The sequence below is a fragment of the Hyla sarda genome, unplaced genomic scaffold (assembly GCF_029499605.1).
Source record: "Hyla sarda isolate aHylSar1 unplaced genomic scaffold, aHylSar1.hap1 scaffold_886, whole genome shotgun sequence".
In the NCBI taxonomy this organism is placed as follows: Eukaryota; Metazoa; Chordata; class Amphibia; order Anura; family Hylidae; genus Hyla; species Hyla sarda.
In genome coordinates this window covers 26,038-38,283 of record NW_026610915.1, presented here as the reverse complement: position 1 = coordinate 38,283, position 12,246 = coordinate 26,038, and the positions used below count along the sequence as shown (strand labels likewise).

The 12,246-nt window shown below is 46.8% G+C and overlaps 5 non-coding genes and 1 pseudogene across 5 annotated transcripts; all 6 read left to right on the top strand.

Moving 5' to 3' along the window:
• Positions 1-1,129: 1,129 nt before the first annotated feature.
• Positions 1,130-1,320, top strand: LOC130348716 (U2 spliceosomal RNA). Its single transcript, XR_008886207.1, has one exon. It is a non-coding gene; the product is annotated as a U2 spliceosomal RNA (small nuclear RNA).
• Positions 1,321-3,384: 2,064 nt separating this feature from the next.
• LOC130348715 (U2 spliceosomal RNA) lies at positions 3,385-3,575 on the top strand. Its single transcript, XR_008886206.1, has one exon. It is a non-coding gene; the product is annotated as a U2 spliceosomal RNA (small nuclear RNA).
• Positions 3,576-5,674: 2,099 nt separating this feature from the next.
• Positions 5,675-5,834, top strand: LOC130348706 (U2 spliceosomal RNA; annotated as a pseudogene).
• A 696-nt stretch (positions 5,835-6,530) lies between these two features.
• LOC130348705 (U2 spliceosomal RNA) lies at positions 6,531-6,718 on the top strand. The gene has a single exon (XR_008886200.1). It is a non-coding gene; the product is annotated as a U2 spliceosomal RNA (small nuclear RNA).
• Positions 6,719-8,790: 2,072 nt separating this feature from the next.
• On the top strand, positions 8,791-8,981 carry LOC130348713 (U2 spliceosomal RNA). Its single transcript, XR_008886205.1, has one exon. It is a non-coding gene; the product is annotated as a U2 spliceosomal RNA (small nuclear RNA).
• Positions 8,982-11,065: 2,084 nt separating this feature from the next.
• Positions 11,066-11,256, top strand: LOC130348699 (U2 spliceosomal RNA). The gene has a single exon (XR_008886197.1). It is a non-coding gene; the product is annotated as a U2 spliceosomal RNA (small nuclear RNA).
• The last annotated feature ends 990 nt before the right edge of the window (positions 11,257-12,246 follow it).

Here is a 12,246-nt window from a genome sequence, read left to right as displayed (position 1 = left end):
AGGAGAAGACTGTAGCACTCCAATAAGATGAAAAGTGAATGTGGCTTTATTCCAATTCAAACATCAAGGCAACGTTTCAGCTGCACGCAGGCAGCCTTTGTCAAGCCGCTTGACAAAGGCTGCCTGCGTGCAGCTGAAACGTTGCCTTGATGTTTGAATTGGAATAAAGCCACATTCACTTTTCATCTTATTGGAGTGCTACAGTCTTCTCCTTTCTATATATATATATATATATATATATATATATATATATATATGCGCACACACACACATAGATATAAACGTATTCTCCGTTGAGATATTGCAGCCGCTGCTGTGTCCAGGCCCAGGAGCCTTAGCACTGTGCTGTGATGTCACTCAATACCACTGACATCACTAGGTGTAAACAACATCTCTCCTTTGCTGTGTATGTGACTATGGAGCTGTTTGGTGATGTCGTCTATTACGGCCTTCATAGAAGCAACAGGAGATTGTTGCATCCATCTTGAACCCTCAGAACTACAGTGCTATGATGTCACTCACTTCCACAGGCCTTGCAGAGTGTAAACAACAACAACCCAGCTTTGTTGTGTATGTAACCATAGGGATTTGTGATGTCACCTAGAACCTTCACAGCAGCGACAGCTTTATGAGGAGCATCAGCACTGCTCTGCCTGAGCAGAACCATCACCGCCATAGGTTGTCAAATAACCCGGATTTAACCCACACAGGTAAGTCCAATGGGGTGCAGGCATGTCCTCTATGCTTACAGCTTCCCGTGGGTGTTGGTTTGATACCGTTTGGGGACAGCCAAGGAGGCATCTGCAGGCAACAAAGGTAGGTGTGTGCTTGTGTGTGTGTTTCCTATGCAGATCCTAAGCCCAGTGTCACATGCAAGTAGGAGGAGTAAGAAGGGTTCCTGGCAAATCCGGGTTATGGATTGCATTTAAAAAGGCCCCGTGGGAGTGCAATGGGCCCCTGTCTTGCTGCTTAGCAATAATGGTATGGGTTTAGGTTCTGCTGTGTGTACTGGTGGTTGACTGCCCCCCAGCCCAGAGTGTGCATGGATTATTGTCTGGCAGCCTCCCTGACAGCAAGCAGTGATAGTGCCCATGAAGGGGACCTTGTTGGGCCCGCCCCTTTCACGGTTATCGCTTCTCGGCCTTTTGGCTAAGATCAAGTGTAGTATCTGTTCTTATCAGTTTAATATCTGATACGTCCCCTATCTGGGGACCATATATTAAATGGATTTTTGAGAACGGGGGCCGATTTCGAAGCTTGCTTCCGTCGCCCTATGCATTGACCCGATATGGCAGTATCTTCGGGTACAGTGCACCACCCCCTTACAGGGTTAAAAAGAAAGATTCCTACTTTCATTGCTACCTGCTTGCTGGCTAGCCAGCTAGCCAGCCCTGTGGGCCTTGCTGCTGCTGCAGCCAAAAAACAAAAGGTGGTGCTGCTGCTGCTTCTGCTGCTTCTGCTTCTGCTTGTGTCTGGCCCCTGTTGGAGCGTCCAGGCACAGGACTTCTGCTGCTGCTGACTAAATGGCCTCCTTAATTGGATCATTTGAGTAGCCAGCACACCTGTGCAGGTAGGGCATGACATGATAGGCAGCTGCCTTGATAGCGGGTGGGTGCTGAATGTTCCTAATTGACAAAATAAGATTAATGCTTATGAAGAAATATAAAATCTCATCCCTTCCCCAATATCGCGCCACACCCCTACCCCTTAATTCCCTGGTTGAACTTGATGGACATATGTCTTTTTTCGACCGTACTAACTATGTAACTATGTAACATAACATGGGGGGGGGGGGGGGTCTCCTGGCTGTTCACACAGGTGTGTCATTGCTGTACATTGACCATGCATTGCTTCTGTGGTATTGCAAAGGCAAAGACAAATGCTTCCAGCCATCCATTGCACTAATGGATTGGTCATCAGCTGGCTGTCTATGTCCCGCATCAATATAGACCAAAGTACAGAGGGTTAGGCTATGCTATTGTGCACCTACCTGATGCATCAGAAGGTGCGAGGCCCTTGCTAAATTCTGTGCACAGACTTTGAGATCTATGCTTTAGACTGTATCTAAACCTGCTCCAACATGGACTGACATTCTGGCCTACTTTCAGCCGATGCGACTTGTCTGTCGCTGAACAGTCGCTTTTTATGTATTCAGCACCTATGTATAATGTTGTAAAAATGCTCTAGAAGCTAAAGTCGCAGAAATGTCACACATATTTGGCCTGCAACTTTCTGTGCGACAAATTCAGACAGGAAAAATCAGTATAAATCCTTAGAAAATTATCCCCCAGTGTCTCCATCTGCTGGCGGTATTGAATAAGCATTGCTGCACTGATGGGGTATGCATTAGACGAAAAAAAAGAAGAAAAAGAAGAATAATACGCCCAGAAAAGAGGCGAAAAGGAGAAAAACGTAAAAAAACGTGAAAAAAAAGTAAGAGGAAGAGAAGGGAAAAAAAGGTGGAAATGGGTTTAAAAGTGATTTCGGCGGAGAAATATATATATATATATATGCGCACACACACACATAGATATAAACGTATTCTCCGTTGAGATATTGCAGCCGCTGCTGTGTCCAGGCCCAGGAGCCTTAGCACTGTGCTGTGATGTCACTCAATACCACTGACATCACTAGGTGTAAACAACATCTCTCCTTTGCTGTGTATGTGACTATGGAGCTGTTTGGTGATGTCGTCTATTACGGCCTTCATAGAAGCAACAGGAGATTGTTGCATCCATCTTGAACCCTCAGAACTACAGTGCTATGATGTCACTCACTTCCACAGGCCTTGCAGAGTGTAAACAACAACAACCCAGCTTTGTTGTGTATGTAACCATAGGGATTTGTGATGTCACCTAGAACCTTCACAGCAGCGACAGCTTTATGAGGAGCATCAGCACTGCTCTGCCTGAGCAGAACCATCACCGCCATAGGTTGTCAAATAACCCGGATTTAACCCACACAGGTAAGTCCAATGGGGTGCAGGCATGTCCTCTATGCTTACAGCTTCCCGTGGGTGTTGGTTTGATACCGTTTGGGGACAGCCAAGGAGGCATCTGCAGGCAACAAAGGTAGGTGTGTGCTTGTGTGTGTGTTTCCTATGCAGATCCTAAGCCCAGTGTCACATGCAAGTAGGAGGAGTAAGAAGGGTTCCTGGCAAATCCGGGTTATGGATTGCATTTAAAAAGGCCCCGTGGGAGTGCAATGGGCCCCTGTCTTGCTGCTTAGCAATAATGGTATGGGTTTAGGTTCTGCTGTGTGTACTGGTGGTTGACTGCCCCCCAGCCCAGAGTGTGCATGGAAAATTGTCTGGCAGCCTCCCTGACAGCAAGCAGTGATAGTGCCCATGAAGGGGACCTTGTTGGGCCCGCCCCTTTCACGGTTATCGCTTCTCGGCCTTTTGGCTAAGATCAAGTGTAGTATCTGTTCTTATCAGTTTAATATCTGATACGTCCCCTATCTGGGGACCATATATTAAATGGATTTTTGAGAACGGGGGCCGATTTCGAAGCTTGCTTCCGTCGCCCTATGCATTGACCCGATATGGCAGTATCTTCGGGTACAGTGCACCACCCCCTTACAGGGTTAAAAAGAAAGATTCCTACTTTCATTGCTACCTGCTTGCTGGCTAGCCAGCTAGCCAGCCCTGTGGGCCTTGCTGCTGCTGCAGCCAAAAAACAAAAGGTGGTGCTGCTGCTGCTTCTGCTGCTTCTGCTTCTGCTTGTGTCTGGCCCCTGTTGGAGCGTCCAGGCACAGGACTTCTGCTGCTGCTGACTAAATGGCCTCCTTAATTGGATCATTTGAGTAGCCAGCACACCTGTGCAGGTAGGGCATGACATGATAGGCAGCTGCCTTGATAGCGGGTGGGTGCTGAATGTTCCTAATTGACAAAATAAGATTAATGCTTATGAAGAAATATAAAATCTCATCCCTTCCCCAATATCGCGCCACACCCCTACCCCTTAATTCCCTGGTTGAACTTGATGGACATATGTCTTTTTTCGACCGTACTAACTATGTAACTATGTAACATAACATGGGGGGGGGGGGGGGGGGGGGTCTCCTGGCTGTTCACACAGGTGTGTCATTGCTGTACATTGACCATGCATTGCTTCTGTGGTATTGCAAAGGCAAAGACAAATGCTTCCAGCCATCCATTGCACTAATGGATTGGTCATCAGCTGGCTGTCTATGTCCCGCATCAATATAGACCAAAGTACAGAGGGTTAGGCTATGCTATTGTGCACCTACCTGATGCATCAGAAGGTGCGAGGCCCTTGCTAAATTCTGTGCACAGACTTTGAGATCTATGCTTTAGACTGTATCTAAACCTGCTCCAACATGGACTGACATTCTGGCCTACTTTCAGCCGATGCGACTTGTCTGTCGCTGAACAGTCGCTTTTTATGTATTCAGCACCTATGTATAATGTTGTAAAAATGCTCTAGAAGCTAAAGTCGCAGAAATGTCACACATATTTGGCCTGCAACTTTCTGTGCGACAAATTCAGACAGGAAAAATCAGTATAAATCCTTAGAAAATTATCCCCCAGTGTCTCCATCTGCTGGCGGTATTGAATAAGCATTGCTGCACTGATGGGGTATGCATTAGACGAAAAAAAAGAAGAAAAAGAAGAATAATACGCCCAGAAAAGAGGCGAAAAGGAGAAAAACGTAAAAAAACGTGAAAAAAAAGTAAGAGGAAGAGAAGGGAAAAAAAGGTGGAAATGGGTTTAAAAGTGATTTCGGCGGAGAAATATATATATATATATATATATATATATATATATATATATATATATATGCGCACACACACATAGATATAAACGTATTCTCCGTTGAGATATTGCAGCCGCTGCTGTGTCCAGGCCCAGGAGCCTTAGCACTGTGCTGTGATGTCACTCAATACCACTGACATCACTAGGTGTAAACAACATCTCTCCTTTGCTGTGTATGTGACTATGGAGCTGTTTGGTGATGTCGTCTATTACGGCCTTCATAGAAGCAACAGGAGATTGTTGCATCCATCTTGAACCCTCAGAACTACAGTGCTATGATGTCACTCACTTCCACAGGCCTTGCAGAGTGTAAACAACAACAACCCAGCTTTGTTGTGTATGTAACCATAGGGATTTGTGATGTCACCTAGAACCTTCACAGCAGCGACAGCTTTATGAGGAGCATCAGCACTGCTCTGCCTGAGCAGAACCATCACCGCCATAGGTTGTCAAATAACCCGGATTTAACCCACACAGGTAAGTCCAATGGGGTGCAGGCATGTCCTCTATGCTTACAGCTTCCCGTGGGTGTTGGTTTGATACCGTTTGGGGACAGCCAAGGAGGCATCTGCAGGCAACAAAGGTAGGTGTGTGCTTGTGTGTGTGTTTCCTATGCAGATCCTAAGCCCAGTGTCACATGCAAGTAGGAGGAGTAAGAAGGGTTCCTGGCAAATCCGGGTTATGGATTGCATTTAAAAAGGCCCCGTGGGAGTGCAATGGGCCCCTGTCTTGCTGCTTAGCAATAATGGTATGGGTTTAGGTTCTGCTGTGTGTACTGGTGGTTGACTGCCCCCCAGCCCAGAGTGTGCATGGGAAAATTGTCTGGCAGCCTCCCTGACAGCAAGCAGTGATAGTGCCCATGAAGGGGACCTTGTTGGGCCCGCCCCTTTCACGGTTATCGCTTCTCGGCCTTTTGGCTAAGATCAAGTGTAGTATCTGTTCTTATCAGTTTTCATGCTGGTGGGGATGGGTGCTGCATGGAGGATGCAGGTGTACCAGGGCTTTCCGGGGCTGGTTCTGAGGAATCAGCTCGACGGCTGCCCCGATGTGACCTGTTCCCTCCGGGTCTCGCCATGAGGCTGAGAGGGTCTAGAGCCGAGGTACTTTTGTGCCTCGGGGAGTGGTGACCCCGAGGTGCCGAAACTCACTGGGAGAATAGACCTCACTGAGTTGAAGCACGGGCACCATAATCTCTTCACCTTGTGGCACTCACCTCTTGATTCCCGGCCTTCTGGCTAGGATCAGAGAAATTTTTATAGATCCGGCCGGATGTCCGGGCAGTATATCTGCACACATTCACTTATTTATTTCTTTTTTGTCTCACTGTGTCACTTTTTTGCGTGTTGTGTGTTCACCAGGATTGGTCAGGATGCGGTAGCCCTTCTGGGTGTCCCTCCTGGCGGTCTAGGGGAGGTGTGTGTGGCCATTAGGTTCCGCACCTCCCTGCAAACACCCCGGGTACTCCTGCTTTGGCAGGGTACCTACCGTAATCGGCTCTGCGGGCAGATACCTTGGCTAACGCCAAGGGGGATGCCGGGAGCATTTGTGGTCCCCTAGTAGCTTCGGCGAAAAGGGACATCGAACCTGGAACCTCGCAGGTACCTTTTGGTCCGGAGGCGAAGGGTAAGGTTTGTTGGGGGGCCTCTCTCCTATCGGAGAAGGGCTTGCGATAGACCGCATCCTTTGTGCACGTTTTTTTAGTGTAACACGTTTGCACTTTTTCTTGCACTTTGGGTGAATCGAAAGCACGTTCCTCGGCTTTAGATAAAAAAAAAAAAAAAAAAAAAAATCTGTTCTTATCAGTTTAATATCTGATACGTCCCTATCTGGGGACCATATATTAAATGGATTTTTGAGAACGGGGGCCGATTTCGAAGCTTGCTTCCGTCGCCCTATGCATTGACCCGATATGGCAGTATCTTCGGGTACAGTGCACCACCCCCTTACAGGGTTAAAAAGAAAGATTCCTACTTTCATTGCTACCTGCTTGCTGGCTAGCCAGCTAGCCAGCCCTGTGGCCTTGCTGCTGCTGCAGCCAAAAAACAAAAGTGGTGCTGCTGCTGCTTCTGCTGCTTCTGCTTCTGCTTGTGTCTGGCCCCTGTTGGAGCGTCCAGCACAGGACTTCTGCTGCTGCTGACTAAATGGCCTCCTTAATTGGATCATTTGAGTAGCCAGCACACCTGTGCAGGTAGGGCATGACATGATAGGCAGCTGCCTTGATAGCGGGTGGGTGCTGAATGTTCCTAATTGACAAAATAAGATTAATGCTTATGAAGAAATATAAAATCTCATCCCTTCCCCAATATCGCGCCACACCCCTACCCCTTAATTCCCTGGTTGAACTTGATGGACATATGTCTTTTTCGACCGTACTAACTATGTAACTATGTAACATAACATGGGGGGGGGGGGGTCTTCTGGCTGTTCACACAGGTGTGTCATTGCTGTACATTGACCATGCATTGCTTCTGTGGTATTGCAAAGGCAAAGACAAATGCTTCCAGCCATCCATTGCACTAATGGATTGGTCATCAGCTGGCTGTCTATGTCCCGCATCAATATAGACCAAAGTACAGAGGGTTAGGCTATGCTATTGTGCACCTACCTGATGCATCAGAAGGTGCGAGGCCCTTGCTAAATTCTGTGCACAGACTTTGAGATCTATGCTTTAGACTGTATCTAAACCTGCTCCAACATGGACTGACATTCTGGCCTACTTTCAGCCGATGCGACTTGTCTGTCGCTGAACAGTCGCTTTTTACTGTATTCAGCACCTATGTATAATGTTGTAAAAATGCTCTAGAAGCTAAAGTCGCAGAAATGTCACACATATTTGGCCTGCAACTTTCTGTGCGACAAATTCAGACAGGAAAATCAGTATAAATCCTTAGAAAATTATCCCCCAGTGTCTCCATCTGCTGGCGGTATTGAATAAGCATTGCTGCACTGATGGGGTATGCATTAGACGAAAAAAAAGAAGAAAAAGAAGAATAATACGCCCAGAAAAGAGGCGAAAAGGAGAAAAACGTAAAAAAACGTGAAAAAAAAGTAAGAGGAAGAGAAGGGAAAAAAAGGTGGAAATGGGTTTAAAAGTGATTTCGGCGGAGAAATATATATATATATATATATATATATATATATGCGCACACACACACATAGATATAAACGTATTCTCCGTTGAGATATTGCAGCCGCTGCTGTGTCCAGGCCCAGGAGCCTTAGCACTGTGCTGTGATGTCACTCAATACCACTGACATCACTAGGTGTAAACAACATCTCTCCTTTGCTGTGTATGTGACTATGGAGCTGTTTGGTGATGTCGTCTATTACGGCCTTCATAGAAGCAACAGGAGATTGTTGCATCCATCTTGAACCCTCAGAACTACAGTGCTATGATGTCACTCACTTCCACAGGCCTTGCAGAGTGTAAACAACAACAACCCAGCTTTGTTGTGTATGTAACCATAGGGATTTGTGATGTCACCTAGAACCTTCACAGCAGCGACAGCTTTATGAGGAGCATCAGCACTGCTCTGCCTGAGCAGAACCATCACCGCCATAGGTTGTCAAATAACCCGGATTTAACCCACACAGGTAAGTCCAATGGGGTGCAGGCATGTCCTCTATGCTTACAGCTTCCCGTGGGTGTTGGTTTGATACCGTTTGGGGACAGCCAAGGAGGCATCTGCAGGCAACAAAGGTAGGTGTGTGCTTGTGTGTGTGTTTCCTATGCAGATCCTAAGCCCAGTGTCACATGCAAGTAGGAGGAGTAAGAAGGGTTCCTGGCAAATCCGGGTTATGGATTGCATTTAAAAAGGCCCCGTGGGAGTGCAATGGGCCCCTGTCTTGCTGCTTAGCAATAATGGTATGGGTTTAGGTTCTGCTGTGTGTACTGGTGGTTGACTGCCCCCCAGCCCAGAGTGTGCATGGAAAATTGTCTGGCAGCCTCCCTGACAGCAAGCAGTGATAGTGCCCATGAAGGGGACCTTGTTGGGCCCGCCCCTTTCACGGTTATCGCTTCTCGGCCTTTTGGCTAAGATCAAGTGTAGTATCTGTTCTTATCAGTTTAATATCTGATACGTCCCCTATCTGGGGACCATATATTAAATGGATTTTTGAGAACGGGGGCCGATTTCGAAGCTTGCTTCCGTCGCCCTATGCATTGACCCGATATGGCAGTATCTTCGGGTACAGTGCACCACCCCCTTACAGGGTTAAAAAGAAAGATTCCTACTTTCATTGCTACCTGCTTGCTGGCTAGCCAGCTAGCCAGCCCTGTGGGCCTTGCTGCTGCTGCAGCCAAAAAACAAAAGGTGGTGCTGCTGCTGCTTCTGCTGCTTCTGCTTCTGCTTGTGTCTGGCCCCTGTTGGAGCGTCCAGGCACAGGACTTCTGCTGCTGCTGACTAAATGGCCTCCTTAATTGGATCATTTGAGTAGCCAGCACACCTGTGCAGGTAGGGCATGACATGATAGGCAGCTGCCTTGATAGCGGGTGGGTGCTGAATGTTCCTAATTGACAAAATAAGATTAATGCTTATGAAGAAATATAAAATCTCATCCCTTCCCCAATATCGCGCCACACCCCTACCCCTTAATTCCCTGGTTGAACTTGATGGACATATGTCTTTTTTTGACCGTACTAACTATGTAACTATGTAACATAACATGGGGGGGTCTCCTGGCTGTTCACACAGGTGTGTCATTGCTGTACATTGACCATGCATTGCTTCTGTGGTATTGCAAAGGCAAAGACAAATGCTTCCAGCCATCCATTGCACTAATGGATTGGTCATCAGCTGGCTGTCTATGTCCCGCATCAATATAGACCAAAGTACAGAGGGTTAGGCTATGCTATTGTGCACCTACCTGATGCATCAGAAGGTGCGAGGCCCTTGCTAAATTCTGTGCACAGACTTTGAGATCTATGCTTTAGACTGTATCTAAACCTGCTCCAACATGGACTGACATTCTGGCCTACTTTCAGCCGATGCGACTTGTCTGTCGCTGAACAGTCGCTTTTTATGTATTCAGCACCTATGTATAATGTTGTAAAAATGCTCTAGAAGCTAAAGTCGCAGAAATGTCACACATATTTGGCCTGCAACTTTCTGTGCGACAAATTCAGACAGGAAAAATCAGTATAAATCCTTAGAAAATTATCCCCCAGTGTCTCCATCTGCTGGCGGTATTGAATAAGCATTGCTGCACTGATGGGGTATGCATTAGACGAAAAAAAAGAAGAAAAAGAAGAATAATACGCCCAGAAAAGAGGCGAAAAGGAGAAAAACGTAAAAAAACGTGAAAAAAAAGTAAGAGGAAGAGAAGGGAAAAAAAGGTGGAAATGGGTTTAAAAGTGATTTCGGCGGAGAAATATATATATATATATATATATATATATATATATATATATATATATGCGCACACACACACATAGATATAAACGTATTCTCCGTTGAGATATTGCAGCCGCTGCTGTGTCCAGGCCCAGGAGCCTTAGCACTGTGCTGTGATGTCACTCAATACCACTGACATCACTAGGTGTAAACAACATCTCTCCTTTGCTGTGTATGTGACTATGGAGCTGTTTGGTGATGTCGTCTATTACGGCCTTCATAGAAGCAACAGTAGATTGTTGCATCCATCTTGAACCCTCAGAACTACAGTGCTATGATGTCACTCACTTCCACAGGCCTTGCAGAGTGTAAACAACAACAACCCAGCTTTGTTGTGTATGTAACCATAGGGATTTGTGATGTCACCTAGAACCTTCACAGCAGCGACAGCTTTATGAGGAGCATCAGCACTGCTCTGCCTGAGCAGAACCATCACCGCCATAGGTTGTCAAATAACCCGGATTTAACCCACACAGGTAAGTCCAATGGGGTGCAGGCATGTCCTCTATGCTTACAGCTTCCCGTGGGTGTTGGTTTGATACCGTTTGGGGACAGCCAAGGAGGCATCTGCAGGCAACAAAGGTAGGTGTGTGCTTGTGTGTGTGTTTCCTATGCAGATCCTAAGCCCAGTGTCACATGCAAGTAGGAGGAGTAAGAAGGGTTCCTGGCAAATCCGGGTTATGGATTGCATTTAAAAAGGCCCCGTGGGAGTGCAATGGGCCCCTGTCTTGCTGCTTAGCAATAATGGTATGGGTTTAGGTTCTGCTGTGTGTACTGGTGGTTGACTGCCCCCCAGCCCAGAGTGTGCATGGAAAATTGTCTGGCAGCCTCCCTGACAGCAAGCAGTGATAGTGCCCATGAAGGGGACCTTGTTGGGCCCGCCCCTTTCACGGTTATCGCTTCTCGGCCTTTTGGCTAAGATCAAGTGTAGTATCTGTTCTTATCAGTTTAATATCTGATACGTCCCCTATCTGGGGACCATATATTAAATGGATTTTTGAGAACGGGGGCCGATTTCGAAGCTTGCTTCCGTCGCCCTATGCATTGACCCAATATGGCAGTATCTTCGGGTACAGTGCACCACCCCCTTACAGGGTTAAAAAGAAAGATTCCTACTTTCATTGCTACCTGCTTGCTGGCTAGCCAGCTAGCCAGCCCTGTGGGCCTTGCTGCTGCTGCAGCCAAAAAACAAAAGGTGGTGCTGCTGCTGCTTCTGCTTCTGCTTGTGTCTGGCCCCTGTTGGAGCGTCCAGGCACAGGACTTCTGCTGCTGCTGACTAAATGGCCTCCTTAATTGGATCATTTGAGTAGCCAGCACACCTGTGCAGGTAGGGCATGACATGATAGGCAGCTGCCTTGATAGCGGGTGGGTGCTGAATGTTCCTAATTGACAAAATAAGATTAATGCTTATGAAGAAATATAAAATCTCATCCCTTCCCCAATATCGCGCCACACCCCTACCCCTTAATTCCCTGGTTGAACTTGATGGACATATGTCTTTTTTCGACCGTACTAACTATGTAACTATGTAACATAACATGGGGGGGGGGGGGGGGGGGGGGTCTCCTGGCTGTTCACACAGGTGTGTCATTGCTGTACATTGACCATGCATTGCTTCTGTGGTATTGCAAAGGCAAAGACAAATGCTTCCAGCCATCCATTGCACTAATGGATTGGTCATCAGCTGGCTGTCTATGTCCCGCATCAATATAGACCAAAGTACAGAGGGTTAGGCTATGCTATTGTGCACCTACCTGATGCATCAGAAGGTGCGAGGCCCTTGCTAAATTCTGTGCACAGACTTTGAGATCTATGCTTTAGACTGTATCTAAACCTGCTCCAACATGGACTGACATTCTGGCCTACTTTCAGCCGATGCGACTTGTCTGTCGCTGAACAGTCGCTTTTTATGTATTCAGCACCTATGTATAATGTTGTAAAAATGCTCTAGAAGCTAAAGTCGCAGAAATGTCACACATATTTGGCCTGCAACTTTCTGTGCGACAAATTCAGACAGGAAAAATCAGTATAAATCCTTAGAAAATTATCCCCCAGTGTCTCCATCTGCTGGCGGTA